The sequence below is a fragment of the Puma concolor genome, chromosome C1 (genome assembly GCF_028749965.1).
Source record: "Puma concolor isolate L17-30 chromosome C1, mPumCon1.1.hap2, whole genome shotgun sequence".
NCBI lineage: Eukaryota > Metazoa > Chordata > Mammalia > Carnivora > Felidae > Puma > Puma concolor.
In genome coordinates this window covers 160,062,093-160,079,923 of record NC_141674.1, presented here as the reverse complement: position 1 = coordinate 160,079,923, position 17,831 = coordinate 160,062,093, and the positions used below count along the sequence as shown (strand labels likewise).

General features: G+C 39.9%; 1 protein-coding gene and 1 pseudogene across 3 annotated transcripts in view; one reads left to right on the top strand and one right to left on the bottom strand.

Moving 5' to 3' along the window:
- MYO3B (myosin IIIB) overlaps window positions 1–17,831 on the bottom strand; it is a 482,588-nt gene that overhangs the window by 415,293 nt on the left and 49,464 nt on the right. The gene's annotated exons all lie outside the window — the stretch shown is intronic.
- LOC147578525 (glycine cleavage system H protein, mitochondrial pseudogene) lies at window positions 6,157–8,793 on the top strand (annotated as a pseudogene).

The following is a 17,831-nucleotide window of genomic DNA, read 5'->3' as shown; positions in this document are numbered from 1 at the left end:
CATTCAGGAGCATGCCCTGCATGCCCTGTGTGCAGAGCACCAGGCTAAGAGGACAGAGGAGGAGCTAGGAACTGGAAGGCAGGGCCCACCTGCCTGCAGGGAGCTTCTTTTCTGGTCAGCCGAGGGAGCATGAGAGCCCATGTGAAATAAGCTGAATCTTGCGAAGCAGCAGACAGCAAGAGCCAAATAACTTTGGATTAGCTGCATCCATAACTTCTGAGGAAGAGTCCATTCAACCCAGAACCAAGACTCCAGGGGGAGTGCTTCCTGGAGTAGGCAAATTTAGGTATGGTTCTGAGGAAGAAGTGAAAAGGATTAGTGTAGACAGGCAGGAAGGAAATCTGCCAACAACAGCACTCAGATATGCAGATATAAGAGCATGGTTTAGAGAATGAAGACCCCACCTCTGCTACTCATTGCAACCTTTTGTATTTCCATTTACTGTCATTAAGAATTTTAAGAATGGGCGCCTGGGTGGCGCAGTCGGTTAAGCATCCGACTTCAGCCAGGTCACGATCTCGCGGTCCGTGAGTTCGAGCCCCGCGTCGGGCTCTGGGCTGATGGCTCGGAGCCTGGAGCCTGTTTCCGATTCTGTGTCTCCCTCTCTCTCTGCCCCTCCCCCGTTCATGCTCTGTCTCTCTCTGTCCCAAAAAAATAAATAAAAAAAAAAAATGTTAAAAAAAAAAATTAAAAAAAAAAAAAGAATTTTAAGAATAAGGATAATGCGTTCTGTGTTCTTGTATCACCCACAGTGCACATAATAGATGCTCACATACAGCATCTTCTATAATTATAGCATCATATAGTTGGACTGAGGATATAGAATGTCAGCAGGATACAGTCTCAAAGGTCATTGACAGCCTGCTCAGGAGGACTGGCTAAAACATCTTTACCAGGAATGTGCCCCTGACCCTTCCAGATTATGGAATTATGGACCCTTCCTAGTAATTTTTCCTCCCTTCCTTCCCCACCTCCCCACCTCCTACCTCAACCCTCTAACAGTACTTATTGGTTCCAAGTGGAGCATCTGCAGGAAGGGACATGGCCCTGAAAATGGCTGAGAGCTCAATCTGCTCCAGATAACTGTTTCTGAGAAACAAATTATAATGCATTCCCAGTGTGAGTGCAGTAGCAGCAGCCTGACAGCCATTTGCATAATTTCTCTTCTGTAACGGGCCTCAAAAATAACAATAGGCAAACCAGATAGCATCTATTAATTTTAAATTTCCTTGAGCTGCTCTTTTAATGGAGGTAAATCCTAAGGCACTATGAAGGTTTTAAACCCATGAATTATATAGTGTAACATTTGTTCTCTCCAAGGAGACATTTTGCAGAACACACAGTTTGTGTTACTATAGAATCACCAACTGATTCTGGAATGTCTAATTGTTCTGAAATAAGATTGGAAGATAGCTTGCTTAGAAATTTCATCTAAGAGTGGCAGGAAAAAATGGTATCAAAAACAACATATTATAGGGGCACCTGAGTGGCTCAGTCAGTTAAGCGTCCGACTTCAGCTCAGGTCTTGATCTCACAGTTCATGGTTTGAGCCCGTGGCTGGCTCTGTGCTGACAGCTTGGAGCCTGGAGCCTGCTTCAGATTGTGTGTCTCCCTCTCTCTCTGCCCCTCCCCTGCTTACACTCGGTCTCTCTGTCTCTAAAATGAATAAACATTAAAAATAAGAAAAATTTTTCAATAAAAATAATATATGATAATGGTATCAAGATAATAATAACAGTATCCATAATAATATGGTATCAAAAATAAGACATACACACATCAAGTCAGCAATGACTCAAAATCCCAGAAGCAAAAGAATGTTGTAGATGATTTTTGCAGGTGTTGACGTCACTACACAGCAATACAAGGATAGGGACCAGGTCACATACCTCAGGCCTACCATAGGGCCTGGTATATGGCTACATAATGTTGAAAGAAATGACTAATTGGATGAAGGATGGAAGAATGAATGTGATTTATTTATATAACAGAGGCAACTAATATACTTTAAAAATTTATATATCAGATTTATTTTTCCAGAGACCTAGAAATAACAGGAATGTCATCATGTTCATTCATATGTGCCCATGTGTATACACAAGGGTACACACACCTCCAGTAAAAATACCTTGAGAAGGCAAGTACGTCAAAAATAAATACTTTTATTTTTAAATTCTTTACATAGCAGAAATATTTCAAAACTAGCAAAGCATATTATAACATTTTAAGATGAATTACTACAGATTAACCTTTTAGTCTCCTCCATCTATTTATGGAATGCTAGGCCAAAGAAAGAATTGCAAAGCAAGGGTAAAAAAGCTACTTTTTGGGTTTCTTCCCCTGGATAATTTTTCCAAAGAACATTCTATTACGTTTTACTCTAAACAGATGCATTTTTGGCAGGACTAAATAATCCATTTTCTGCTCTATTTTAATATCCATATTTTCATTTCATGGATCTTATCCCTCAATTCCAAATGACATTCTAAGTCAAATGAAAACGTAACCAAAGTCATCAGCTGGTACTTTTTTAATTTTTTTTTTTTTTTCAACGTTTATTTATTTTTGGGACAGAGAGAGACAGAGCATGAATGGGGGAGGGGCAGAGAGAGAGGGAGACACAGAATCGGAAACAGGCTCCAGGCTCTGAGCCATCAGCCCAGAGCCTGACGCGGGGCTCGAACTCACGGACCGCGAGATCGTGACCTGGCTGAAGTCGGACGCCTAACCGACTGCGCCACCCAGGCGCCCCAGCTGGTACTTTTTTAAAAATAGATCTTGATGGTAAAAGGCGATAGGACCTCTGGGTATTAAGTCTGTCCGGAGTGGAACAGCCACTGAAAAATGACAAATAATGTGTTCGACTTGAGATTTTAAACATTTGGCGACTTGGAGTTCACCTGTTTTGTAATACACACACACACACACACAGTCCACCTGTGTCTGAAAAAACACGAGAGAAAGAATGGCTGAAAGAAAAGAGACAAAGACTGACTGTGATTTTGATGTGGCTCATGTACCTGGGTGAGGGGTGGTTCTGGGGGGTTGTTCCTACACTTTTAAACCTCCATCTATGTAAAGGACCATCTTCCTTCATCATGAACTAATATGAGATTGCCCCAATTATATTTTGGATAACACCATGTTGAAATCCTTTGGTATTAGTATTTTTAAGTTAATCCTTCTAACACACCCTCTAATCAAAGCGCAGTTGGATTCATTCTGTCACCAGTCAGTGGTGCCAGGGTGTAGCAGGTCCTTGTGACATAAAGCAGATTCCTTGTGCTCATGAGTGTTACAGAAGAGAAATACAAGATAGCACAGGAGGCCTAGAAAAAGAGAGCTAATCCAGCCCATGAGGTGGTGGGTTCTTTAACTTGGTTGCACATTGGAATCACCTGGGAGATTTTAAAATACTGATTCCTGGGTCCCACCATTAGAGAGTGGGACTACACTAGAGTGTTGCTCAGAGCACCAGCAGTTTTAAAAACTTCCCAGATGAGGCTAATGTGCAGAAAAATTGGGGTATCTATCATAACTGTTCTCCAACATCAGATTGCATCAGAATCCCTGGCAACACTTGGAAAACACAGGTTTCTAGGCCCCAAACCCAGAGTCTATGCATTAGTTGTGGTTCAGAAGAGCCTCAGAATGTGCATTTCTAACAAATTCCAGGTAATGTACATTCTTGTATACATACCTGATGATTTTAGGTTAAAGTCCTGGATGTATAATTGTGGGGTCAAAGGATTTGAATATTTTCAAGGTTTATGCATAAATTTTGGGGGAAACATAATGGCATAGACTGGAGAATGATCAAAATAAATAGAAATACTTAAATATATTAAGAATATTTTGGGGCAACTGGGTGGTTCAGTTAAGTGTCAGACTTTGGCTCAGGTCATGATCTCGTGATCCGTGAGTTCAAGCCCCACGTCTGGCTCTGTGCTGACAGCTCAGAGCCTCCAGCCAGCTTTGGATTCTGTGAACCCCCCACCCTCTGCCCCTCCCCAACTCGTGCTCTCACTCTCTCAAAAATAAATAAATGTTAAAAAAATAATATTTCTTGCACTAAATGAAGTTTTTTTCAATCTCTTGTTCTTTTTCTAAGCAAAAGACAGCCATAGATATTTCTTTTTCTTACTTCGATTTCAGAATAGTCCAGGTTGCACGCTCGCACACAGCTCTCACAATGCTTTGGCCCCTGAAGTCTCAACTACCCGCTTATGTCATCTCAGAAAGACCAACTCATTAGCCTTCTTAATTCTCCTAAGTACCCCTGGCATTCTCTAACTGCCCATCCAATTTCTTCCCAGGGAAGCCTTCAGCTTCTCTTCCTCTCAAAGTCAGAATAGAAAACCTAAGTACCATGGTCCGCACATCTGCACACCCACAGTCCCACACCTGTTCTTTTTTTCAAATGGGAAGGTTTTTCTTGGCAACCATCTTGCCCCAACTCCTCCTGCTCACTAAGTCCCTAATATTAGCAAACAACAAGACTCTTTCAGGATCTGGAGTGTTTCTATTTTACCACATTTTCCCACCAGACTATTTCTCTGTGTGGGCAGAAATGGTGGCTGTCTTGTTTACCATCAACTGCTGTTCTCCCAGTGCCTGGCAACAGTTCTTAAAACATGTTTCCTAAATGAGTGGATGAGATTTAGCAACCTCCCTTTTGTATGCAAGGCTTGTAAAATTCATAAGCACTTTGAATATTTAAAAACAAACTTGACAAGACAAAACAGTTTGCAAACAGCCATATGGTGGTTTCCTCACAAGAGTTGTTAAGAATGAAAATATCCTAGTTCTACTGATTTGATCTAAACTGAACTAGCAATGCACCCATTAGAAGTAACTCATAAGAACTGAATACAGAATAGATGTGCTGTGCTGTTTCCCCCAACTAGATTATAACGTGGGGATGATCTTACCATGATTGCTAAGTGTGGTTGATGAGGTTGCACACTGCCCCAAGTCACCCAACAAAGGAGACCAGAGGGAGCTGAAACACAAGTGCCCTGGCATGGGACTTCATATATCCAGAGAAAAGGAAAATTTTTCTAATGATCAGAAAGGCACAGTTGCTTACCAAGCTGTCAAGCATTTCATAATTCAAACAAAAACTGGGTGCATTCTCTGTGTCTTATATTCATTCATACTCCTCAACCTCAGGTAGCAAAGTCCTTAAGTATGGAGGTGCCCCATCGATATACATCAACTAGATTGAGTATGTTATTAATTGATAATTAACTGCTACTTTTATTAAAACTACCTTGGGATGGGGATGGTGGTGGGAAATCCCAGCTGAACTATAGTTTACTCATTTGGGATCAAATACCATTTTAGCAGTTGAAGACAATTCAGAAAACATGTCCTTCTCATTTAATAGGAAGAAAGAGGCTCAGAGAGATCACCTACATTACTGAACTCAGAATAGCACTCTTAAGCCAAAGTCAGATATAAATGAAATTTTCCACTAATCTAGGCCCTAAACAGCACCTCATAACCAGCAGGACCAACCCTTTAGTCCCCGGCTAAACAAGTCTACTGATAAGTGAGCAGCTCTGCAATTTGACTGAGACTTTGAATTTCAACTGAGTTGTTATATTGCATGAATGATTTTTCATATCACTTAACATCAAGATATTCTCCTAACTTTCAAAATGAACTCTGATAGCAAAGAAATAAATCAAACTTTTATAAGATCTAATAGATGTCAGAGGGTTCTTTCTCTGGCAGGAGTTTTAATTCTTTTCTTGAAAAAAAGATTAATCATCAAAGCAACTTAGTATAAAATTGAAATTCCTCATTTATATTATATTGAATTTATATTACCTGCCACTTCTATCAACTCTATAGGGGTAATTTTCTGTATTGAATTATTTATATTCTCTTGTAATCAGATACCTGATAAACTTTTAAACATTAATACATCCAACTAATTCAGAGATGGTAAGTGAATTAACCCTGAAAATGAAAATCTGCCTGTCAGAACTCAGAGCACTACCGAATTTGTGTGTTTATCTACCCACTTACCTATATCCCAGCACATATATCTGTATGAGTACAGATTGCTGTAGTATGATTGCTGCATATAAGGCACCTGATCATTGTTAAATGAATGATGAATGAATGTAATAACTATTGTAAATTAAGATGGCAATAGATAATGCCCACGATGGTAGAGAAAATAATAGATTAGCAAATTATTTCGATACTCTGAATTTTATTTTATTTTATTTTATTTTATTTTATTTTATTTTATTTTATTGATACTCTGAATTTTAATGCAACCTACCTTGTCTGTTATTGCCACTTCTATAGAAGAGGCTTGACAATGTTGGTTTCTCCTATTGTACTAAGGTTCTTTTTTTATTTCTTTAAAGAGAGAGAAAGAGAAAGAAAGAGCACAAGCCAGGGAGGGGCAGAGAGAGAGAGGGAGAGAAAATCTTAAACAGGCTACACGGTCAGCACAAACCTGATGTGGGGCTCAATCTTACAACCGTGAGATCATGACCTGAACCAAAATCAAGAGTTTGATGCTTAACCAGCTGAGCCACCCAGGCGCCCCCTATCATACTAAGACCCTTATAGTACAAACATATTTTAATTTAACAGCCACAAGGATTCCTAATCAAGATATAGACTATTTAAAGAAAAAAATTAATTTGCTCCTTTAAAGTGTCAAGATAATTTTTGTATTGCATAACTGTTCTGCCTTTCCATATTAGTTTCCTACTCCTATTATAAATTAACACAAACCAAGTAGCTTAGAATAATACAAAATTATTACCTTATAGTTGTGGACGTCAGACGTCTGAAATAGGTATCACTGGTCTAAATTTAAGATGTCAGCAGTGCTGTGTTCCTTCTGGAGACTCTAGTAGAGAATCTGTTTCTTTGCCTTTTCCAGTGTCTAGAGGCCACCTTCATTCCTTGGCTTATGGCCCCTCCTCCATCTTCAAAGCCAGCAGCCAAGCTTCTTCAAATCTCTCTGACTCTCATCTCGACTGTCATGCCTGCCTCTTTCCTTACAAGGACCTTGTGATTACATTGGGCCCACCCAGATAATCCAGGTGCATCTTCCCATCTCAAGACCATTAATTTAATCAACCTACAAATTTTGCCTGGTAAATTAAAATTCACAGGTTCCAGGGATTAGGATATGGACATCTTTGGGAGGACATTAGTCTGTCTACCACCCATTCTAAAACTGTGGTTGGCATTTAGCATCGAGCAGTATCCAGGGAGGCAGCACAGAAGTAACAGAGAAAACACATTTTGGGAGTGAAGACCAGTGTTTGAATCCTGGCATTGGCCACTCATGTAAGACCTTAGCCAATATACTCAACCCTCAGAGCCTCAGCATTTTTCACTTATAAAATGAGGCCACAATACCAACTTCATTTTGTTGTTGCAAAGATTAAAGAGAAAACAAATGTCGTGCATCTGGCTCCCAACTCACAGTGGGTGTTAAATAAATAGGAGTCAATTCCTCTTACCTCCACATTAAAAGGGCATAGCAGCATGAAAGCCAACTACATGCTGATTGTTATTGTATTGACATGAGGTTACTTTTTATTAAATTTAGGGCACAGACGGTTTTTTTCCAGCACAGAAAGTTAAGGATGGACGGTCAATTATGGGTTTTCTTTTGTAGCCAACATCGTTAAACATTAGCTGGGCAGCTTGCAAAACCTGCTCCACTCAGGAACTTAAATGACAACCTGATTTAAAACAACAGAAAGGATTTCTCTTTATCTATCATTCTCAATTACTCCCTAGGTGAGATATTTCTAGCCAGGACTTACTAAGATCACATTTAAAATCAGCAGAAAAAGATTAAATATGGTGGCAATTAAACAGTGCTAAATTTTACCTCTTAATAACTTTTTATACTTTTTTTTTTTAATTTGGAAGTTATGTGTGGGTGGTATATATGGAGTTGACAAGCTTGGCCAGAGAAAACAATGCAGTAATGAATTTGAATGCATCCATAAATTGGGATGTCATGAATATAGCATAAGGTCTGGAGGTAGAGGATTATGATTATCAGGAGTCCCCTGTTCAAGTCCTACCTATACCATTCTTCTGCTGTGTGCCCTCGGGTGGCTCACATTACCTCTCTGAGTCTAATCTATAAACTCAGGGTTACTACAAGAATCAACTAAGACTAAAATGTGAAACCACTATATGAGTATAGCATATTTTCATTCTTTATTCACTCAACAAACATTTTATCTTTACTCTGTTACAGACACTGAAATAAAAAAGAGAATTAAAAATGGGTAAGACCGCGACCCCTGCCCCTCTGGGAACTTGGCACTATGAGCAGTGCGGAGCGTGAGGACTGCGGCCTGAAGCCTGCAGGCTGTGGCCCTGGGGGTGGGTGCCTTCCAGATGCTGCACACCGGCACTGCTCTGCTCTCGGTGCGAAAACTCACAAACATGAGTGGATAACAACAGAAAATGGTATTGGAACAGTGGGAATCAGCATTTTGCACAGGAAGCATTTACTGTAGTCTGCCTGAAGTTGGGACAAAATTGGCCAAACAAGAGGAGTTTGGTGCTTTGGAAAGTGTGAAAGCTGCTAGTGAACTCTCTTCTCCTCCATCAGGACAAGTAACTGAAATTAACAAAGCTCTTGCAAAAAGTCCAGGACTTGTCATCAGATCCTGTTAGGAAGATGGCTGGCTGATCAAGATGACACTCAGTAATCCTTCAGAACTGGGTGAATTAATGAGTGAGAAGCATATGAGCATATTGACCAGTGAAAATGGAACCCGTAGATAAACTAGTATGAAACAACTTAATCTAGCACATTTTTCTTAAATTGGCAGTGCACAGAGGATTTAAAATAGCAACTTTTAGCAATACCAGTGCAAAAAGAAACTACTTGCAACAATACTAATGAAAGAAAACACCCCTTAACTTTTTTTTTTAATTTTCTTTAATGTTTATTTATTTTTTAGAGAGAGAGACAGAGTATGAGCGGTGGAGGGACAGAAAAAGAGGGAGACACAGAATCTGAAGTAGGCTCCAGGCTCTGAGCTGTCAGCACAGAGCCAAATGCAGGGCTGGAACTCACAGAGTGCGAGATCATGACCTGAGCCGAAGTCAGAAGCTTAACCGACTGAGTCACCCAGGCTCCCCCACACCCCTTAACTTTCTAATGATTGCAGATAAACACAATATGTATCTTTTTGTAACACCATATGATTTTTAGGCTGGGCTCCAGTTATAATATTCAGAATCCTGAAATTATCTATGGTTAAAAACTAGTTATAAAAATTATGTAATTGAAGGATAACACTGTCATATTAAGCCTTAGAGAATATTATAACTTGCTTACATCTGTCCTTGGATTGGGGTCAAAATACTTAAATGATCTGTCCATTGGAAGTAACTGGCAGTGGAGAAAGGTCTGTTAGTTGCAGAATGTCAGATAAAGAACAATACTATCTTAATTTTACAACATACTGTACTTGCTGGTGCTATTTTTATGTAGCAAAGCAACAGCCTTGCAGGAAGATGAATAGTTTAATAATAAAACATTCAAGTTCATTAAAAAAAAATGAGTAATGGGAATGCAAGCTGGTGAAGCCACTCTGGAAAACAGTATGTAGGTTCCTCAAAAAGCTAAAAATAAAACTACCCTACAACCCAGCAATTGCACTATGAGGCATTTGTCCAAGGGATACAGGTGTGCTGTTTCAAAGGGGCACAGGCACCTCAATGTCTGTAGCAGCACTGTCAACAACAGCCAAAGTATGGAAAGAGCCCAAATGTCCATTGATGGATGACTGGATAAAGAAGATGTGGCTTTTTTTTTTTTTTCGGAGGAAGATGGCCAGGTAGGAGGATGCTGGGCTCACCGCGTCCTGCTGATCACTTAGATTCCACCCACACCTGCCTAAATAACCCAGAACACTGCCAGAAGACTAGCAGAACGGATTCTCCGGAGCCAGGCGTAGATGAGAGGCCCACGGAAGAGGGGCCCCTCCCGAAGCGGATCACCAAAGGAAAAGCGAGCTGAGCCTGCCCCTCCCGCCCCTGTGCAACTTGCCGATCCACCCCAGCAAATACGCCAGATCCCCAGCACCACAAGCCTGGCAGTGTGCAAGTAGCCCAGATGGGCCACGCCACCCAACAATGAATCCCACCTCTAGGAGAGGGAAAGAGAAGGCACACACCAGTCTGACTGTGGCCCCAGCGGTGGGCTGGGGGCAGACATCAGAACTGACTGCGGCCCCGCCCACCAACGCAAGTTATTCAAGACAGCACAGGGGAAGTGCCCTGCAATTCTGCACCACTCCAGGGACTATCCAAAATGACGAAACGGAAGAATTTCCCTCAAAAGAATCTCCAGGAAATAGCGACAGCTAACGAACTGATCAAAAACTATTTAAACAATATAACAGAAAGTGAATTTAGAATAATAGTCATAAAATTAATCGCTGGGCTTGAAAACAGTATAGAGGATAACAGAGAATCTATTGCTACAGAGATGAAGGGACTAAGGAACAGCCAGGAGGAGCTAAAAAATGCTATCAATGAGCTGCAAAATAAAGTGGAGACAACCACAGCTCAGATTGAAGAGGCAGAGGAGAGAATAGGTGAACTGGAAGATAAAATTATGGAAAAAGAAGAAGCTGAGAAAAAGAGACATAAAAAAAAAAAATCCAGGAGTATGAGGGGAAAATTAGAGAACAAAGTGATGCACTAACGAGAAAATATCTATGCATAATTGGTATTCCAGAGGAGGAAAAGAGCGGGAAAGGTGCTGAAGGTGTACTTGAAGAAATAATAACTGAGAACTTTCCTGATCTGGGGAAGGAAAAAAGGCATTGAATTCCAAGAGGCACAGAGAACTCCCTTCAGACGTAACTTGAATCGATCTTCTGCACGACATATCATAGTGAAACTGGCAAAATACAAGGATAAAGAGAAAATTCTGAAAGCAGCTAGGGGTAAACGTGCTCTAACATATAAAGGGAGACCTATAAGACTTGTGACCGATCTCTCTACTGAAACTTGGCAGGCCAGAAAGGAATGGCAGGAAATCTTCAACGTGATGAACAGAAAAAATATGCAGCCAAGAATCCTTTATCCAGCAAGCCTGTCATTTAGAATAGAAGGAGAGATAAAGGTCTTCCCAAACAAACGAAAACTGAAGGAATTCGTCACCACTAAACCAGCCCTACAAGAGATCCTAAGGGGGATCCTGTGAGACAAAGTACCAGAGACATTGCTACAAGCATGAAACCTACAGACATCACAATGACTCTAAACCCATATCTTTCTATAATAACAGTGAATGTAAATGGACTAAATGCACCAACCAAAAGACATAGGGTATCAGAATGGATAAAAAAACAAGACCCATCTATTTGCTGTCTACAAGAGACTCATTTTAGACCTGAGGACACCTTCAGATTGAAAGTGAGGGGATGGAGAACTATTTATCTTGCTACTGGAAGTCAAAAGAAAGCTGGAGTAGCCATACTTATATCAGACAAAGTAGACTTTAAATTAAAGGCTGTAACAAGAGATGAAGAAGGGCATTATATAATAATTACAGGGTCTATCCATCAAGAAGAACTAACGATTATAAATGTCTATGTGCCGAATAGGCGAGCCCCCAAATATAGAAAACCATTACTCACAAACATAAGCAACCTTATTGATAAGAATGTGGTAATTGCAGGGGACTTTAATACCCCACTTACAACAATGGATAGATCATCTAGACACACGGTCAATAAAGAAACCAGGGCCCTGAATGATACATTAGATCAGATGGACTTGACAGATATATTTAGAACTCTGCATCCCAAAGCAACAGAATATACTTTCTTCTTGAATGCACGTGGAACATTTTCAAAAATAGATCATGTACTGGGTCACAAAACAGCCCTTCATAAGTATACAAGAATTGAGATCATACCATGCATACTTTCAGACCACAATGCTATGAAGCTTGAAATCAACCATAGCAAAAAGTCTGGAAAACCTCCAAAAACATGGAGGTTAAAGAACACCCTACTAAAGAATGAATGGGTCAACCAGGCAATTAGAGAAGAAATTAAAAAATATACGGAAACAAACGAAAATGAAAATACAACAATCCAAATGCTTTGGGATGCAGCAAAGGCAGTCCTGAGAGGAAAATACATTGCAATCCAGGCCTATCTCAAGAAACAAGAAAAATCCCAAATACAAAATCTAACAGCACACCTAAAGGAAACAGAAGCAGAACAGCAAAGACACCCCAAACCCAGCAGAAGAAGAGAAATCATAAAGATCAGAGCAGAAATAAACAATATAGAATCTAAAAAAACTGTAGAGCAGATCAATGAAACCAAGAGTTGGTTTTTTGAAAAAATAAACAAAATTGATAAACCTCTAGCCAGGCTTCTCAAAAAGAAAAGGGAGATGACCCAAATAGATAAAATCATGAATGAAAATGGAATTATTACAACCAATCGCTCAGAAATACAAGCAATTATCAGGGAATACTAAGAAAAATTATATGCCAACAAACTGGACAACCTGGAAGAAATGGACAAATTCCTAAACACCCACACACTTCCAAAACTCAATCAGGAGGAAATAGAAAGCTTGAACGGACCCATAACCAGCAAAGAAATTGAATCAGTTATCAAAAATCTCCCAACAAATAAGAGTCCAGGACCAGATGGCTTCCCAGGGGAGTTCTACCGGACGTTTAAAGCAGAGATAATACCTATCCTTCTCAAGCTACTCCAAAAAATAGAAAGGGAAGGAAAACTTCCAGACTCATTCTATGAAGCCAGTATTACTTTGATTCCTAAACCAGACAGAGACCCAGTAAAAAAGAACTACAGGCCAATATCCCTGATGAATATGGATGCAAAAATTCTCAATAAGATACTAGCAAATCGAATTCAACAGCATATAAAAAGAATTATTCACCATGATCAAGTGGGATTCATTCCTGGGATGCAGGGCTGGTTAAACATTCACAAATCAATCAACATGATACATAACATTAATAAAAGAAAAGAACCATATGATCCTGTCAATCGATGCAGAAAAAGCATTTGACAAAATTAGCATCCTTTCTTAATAAAAACCCTTGAGAAAGTCAGGATAGAAGGAACATACTTACACATCATAAAAGCCTTTATGAAAAGCCCACAGCTAACATCATCCTCAATGGGAAAAAACTGAGAGCTTTTTCCCTGAGATCAGGAACACGACAGGGATGTCCACTCTCACCACAGTTGTTTAACATAGTGTTGGAAGTTCTAGCATCAGCAATCAGACAACAAAAGGAAATCAAAGGCATCAAAATTGGCAAAGATGAAGTCAAGCTTTCACTTTTTGCAGATGACATGATATTATACATGGAAAAACTGACAGACTCCACCAAAAGTCTGCTAGAACTGATACATGAATTCAGCAAAGTTGCAGGATACAAAATCAATGTACAGAAATCAGTTGCATTCTTATACACTAATAATGAAGCAACAGAAAGACAAATAAACTGATCCCATTCACAACTGCACCAAGAAACATAAAATACCTAGGAATGAATCTAACCAAAGATGTAAAAGATCTGTATGCTGAAAACTATAGAAAGCTTATGAAGGAAATTGAAGAAGATATAAAGAAATGGAAAAACATTCCGTGCTCATGGATTGGAAGAATAAATATTGTCAAAATGTCAATACTACCCAAAGCTCTCTACACATTCAATGCAATCCCAATCAAAATTGCACCAGCATTCTTCTCGAAGCTAGAACAAGCAATCCTAAAATTCATATGGAACCACAAAAGGCCCCGAATAGCCAAAGTAATTTTGAAGAAGACCAAAGCAGGAGGCATCACAATCCCAGACTTTAGCCTCTATTACAAAGCTGTCATCATCAAGACAGCATGGTATTGGCACAAAAACAGACACCCAGACCAATGGAATAGAATAGAAACTCCAGAACTAGACCCACAAACGTATGGCCAACTAATCTTTGACAAAGCAGGAAAGAATATCCAATGGAAAAAAGACTCTTTAACAAATGGTGCTGGGAGAACTGGACAGCAACATGCAGAAGGTTGAAACTAGACCACTTTCTCACACCATTCACAAAAATAAACTCAAAATGGATAAAGGACCTGAATGTGAGACAGGAAACCATCAAAACCCTAGAGGAGAAAGCAGGAAAAGACCTCTCTGACCTCAGCCGTAGCAATTTCTTACTTGATACATCCCCAAAGGCAAGGGAATTAAAAGTAAAAATGAACTATTGGGACCTCATGAAGATAAAAAGCTTCTGCACAGCAAAGGAAACAATCAACAAAACTAAAAGGCAAACAATGGAATGGGAAAAGATATTTGCAAATGACATATTGGACAAAGGGCTAGTACCCAAAATCTATGAAGAACTCACCAAACTCCATACCTGAAAAACAAAGAATCCAGTGAAGAAATGGGCAGAAAACATGAATAGACACGTCTCTAAAGAAGACATCCAGATGGCCAACAGGCACATGAAAAGATGCTCAACGTCGCTCCTCATCAGGAAAATACAAATCAAAACCACACTCAGATACCACCTCACGCCAGTCAGAATGACCAAAATGAACAAATCAGGAGACTATAGATGCTGGAGAGGATGTGGAGAAACGGGAACCCTCTTGCACTGTTGGTGGGAATGCAAATTGGTGCAGCCACTCTGGAAAAGTGTGGAGGTTCCTCAAAAAACTAAAAATTGACCTACCCTATGACCCAGCAGTAGCACTGCTAGGAATTTACCCAAGGGATACAGGAGTACTGATGCATAGGGGCACTTGTACCCCAATGTTTATAGCAGCACTCTCAACAATAGCCAAATGATGGAAAGAGCCTAAATGTCCATCAACTGATGAATGGATAAAGAAATTGTGGTTTATATACACAATGGAGTACTACGTGGCAATGAGAAAGAATGAAATATGGCCCTTTGTAGCAACGTGGATGGAACTGGAGAGTGTGATGCTAAGTGAAATAAGCCATACAGAGAAAGACAGATACCATATATTTTCACTCTTATGTGGGTCCTGAGAAACTTAACAGAAGACCATGGGGGAGGGGAAGGAGAAAAAAAAAAAAAGAGGTTAGAGAGGGAGGGAGCCAAATCATAAGAGACTCTTAAAAACTGAGAACAAACTGAGGGTTGATGGGGGGTGGGAGGGAGGGAAGGGTGGGTGATGGGTATTGAAGAGGGCATCTTTTGGGATGAGCACCGGGTGTTGTATGGAACCCAATTTGACAATAAATTTCACATATAAAAAAAATAAGATGTGGTGTATATATATACAATGGAATATTACTTGGAAATCAAAAAGAATGAAATCTTGCCATTTGCAACTACATGGGTGGAACTGGAGGGTATTACGCTAAATGAAATTGGTCAGTCAGAGAAAGACGAATATCATATGACTTCACTAATATGAGGACTTTAAGAGACAAAACAGATGAACATAAGGGAAGGGAAGCAAAAATAATATAAAAACAGGGAGGGGAACAAAACATAAGAGACTCATAAATATGGAGAACAAACAGAGAGTTTCTAGTAAGGGTGTGGGAGGCGGGATGGGCTAAATGGGTAAGGGGCATTAAGGAATCTACTCCTGAAATCATTGTTGCATTATATGCTAACTAATTTGGATGTAAATTAAAAAAAATAAAATTAAAAATAAAATGAGTAAGATGTTGCCTACCCTCACGGCTCTGTCAAGATAATGGGGAAAGGGACAGAAACATTTTTATAAAATGTATCCTTTAATGTTGTTACTTTTTAGTTGAAATATAATATACCTAGAGTGAAATGGTCAGATCTTACATATACCATTCAATCTCATTTTGTCAAGTACATATCAAGAGAAAACTTTTCCACTGCCCCAGAAAGTTTGTGCTCAATCCCAGTCAATCCTAAACCTCCTCAGACATAACAACTGATTAGATTTCTATGACCACGGGTAAGTTTTCACAGTTTCAAATTTTCACGTAAATGGAATTATACATGATGTATTTTTTGTGTTAGGGTTCTTTCATTTAGTGTATTTTTTAAAAAATATTGGCCTAAGTTGTTACATTTATCAATAGTTCTTTTGTTGTTATTTTTGTTTGCTTTTTGTATTCCTTTCCTGGCTATATCACAGTTTATTGGTGGGCATGTGGCTTGTTTCCCGTTTGGAGCTATTTTGAACAGAGCTGCTATAAACAGTCTTGTACAAAGCCTTCTTGTGGATGTTTTTTTCTTTCTTAAATACTTTGGAGTAGTACTGATGGGTCATAGAATTTCTTTTCATTTTAAATTTAAAATTTATGCTCTTTTCTCTATGCTTGAAGTACTTTACAATTTAATATAATTTAAATGTTTTAAATTATAACTGGTTTGTAATCATTAGAGTATATTCTACTTGAACGGAAATAACCCCAAGATTTTTTTTTTTTACCACTGCAAGTAAAATTCCTTTTACAAAGATAAAAAGAGGTGGCTAGGGGTGGAGGAAAATCTATAAAACAAAGTCATTTGGGGGTGTCTGGGGTAGCTTAGTCAGTTAATCGTCAGACTCCTGATTTCAGCTTAGGTTATGATCTCAGTTTGTGAGACCAAGTCCTGTGTTGGACTCTGTGCTGACAGTGTGGGTGGGGCCTGCTTGGGATTCTCTCGTTCCCTCTCTCTCTGCCCCTCCCCCACACATCCTCTCCTTCTCTCTCTCTCTCTCTTTCTCTCTCAAAATAAATAAATAAACTTAAGGAGCAACTGGGTGGCTCAGTCAGGTGAGCATCTGACTTCGGCTCAGGTCATGATCTCACGATTCGTGAGTTTGAACCCCGTGTCAGGCTCTGTGCTGACAGCTTGGAGCCTGGAGCCTGCCTCAGATTCTGCCTCCCTCTCTCTCGACCCCTCCCCTGATCTCTCTCTCTCTCTCTCTCTCAAAAATGAATAAACATTAAAAAATGTTTTTTAATAAACTTAAAAAAAAAAGCCATTTGGAGGAAGCCAAAGCAGTTCTGGAAAGCACACATTGTGGAGCCGGCTACCAGAGCCAGCAGGCAAGGAACTGCCCCATTCAGAGGGCTTTCTCAGGCCTCTCCATGCATAATTATTCTCCATACTCCAAGATGGGATTGTTGACATTTTGTTTTTGTTTCGTATTTACCTTGTCTGTCTCCCTGCTTTTATAACTCCATTGCCTAATACAGTGTTGAGCACATGAGAGGCCCCAGTAAAATTTCGGTGAATAAATGAAGGAATGAATGGTAGGCTAAGCAAAAAGAGGAGCCAGAATGAAACAGCATCCAAATTATTTTACCGTCTTTGATCCTGCCATCAAATAGTGATCACCCTCCGACTCTCAAGCCACCTTCCTCAACTATCTGAGCAGGAGTAAAAATATGAGACACCACTGTGGCTCTTTCCAAGTCCTATCTGCCTATGCTGCTATCTCACACCACCCCCAGATTCCATCTGCTCTCCTTGGGAGAACACGGACCCCTGGTTGAGGCTCAAGGTAGCCTTGTCTTTGAGGGGAAGGTGTTGCGCCCCTCAAATTTAGGAACTTTGCTCTGAACTCACCAATTCATTGATCGTAAAGTGGACACAGACAGCAGAGGAAGGGAGAGGGAGAGGAGCACCATGGTACCAGCATCTGGATGCACAGCAGTGAAAATGAAATAGAGGCTCATTTGTTAGAGCCAAAATCTCACAGATTTTTCACTCCACCTCCTCCCATGACAGACACCGTAGTTTCACCATCCGATGTTGGAGAAACACGTACTCCTAAGTTACTATGAATTTAGT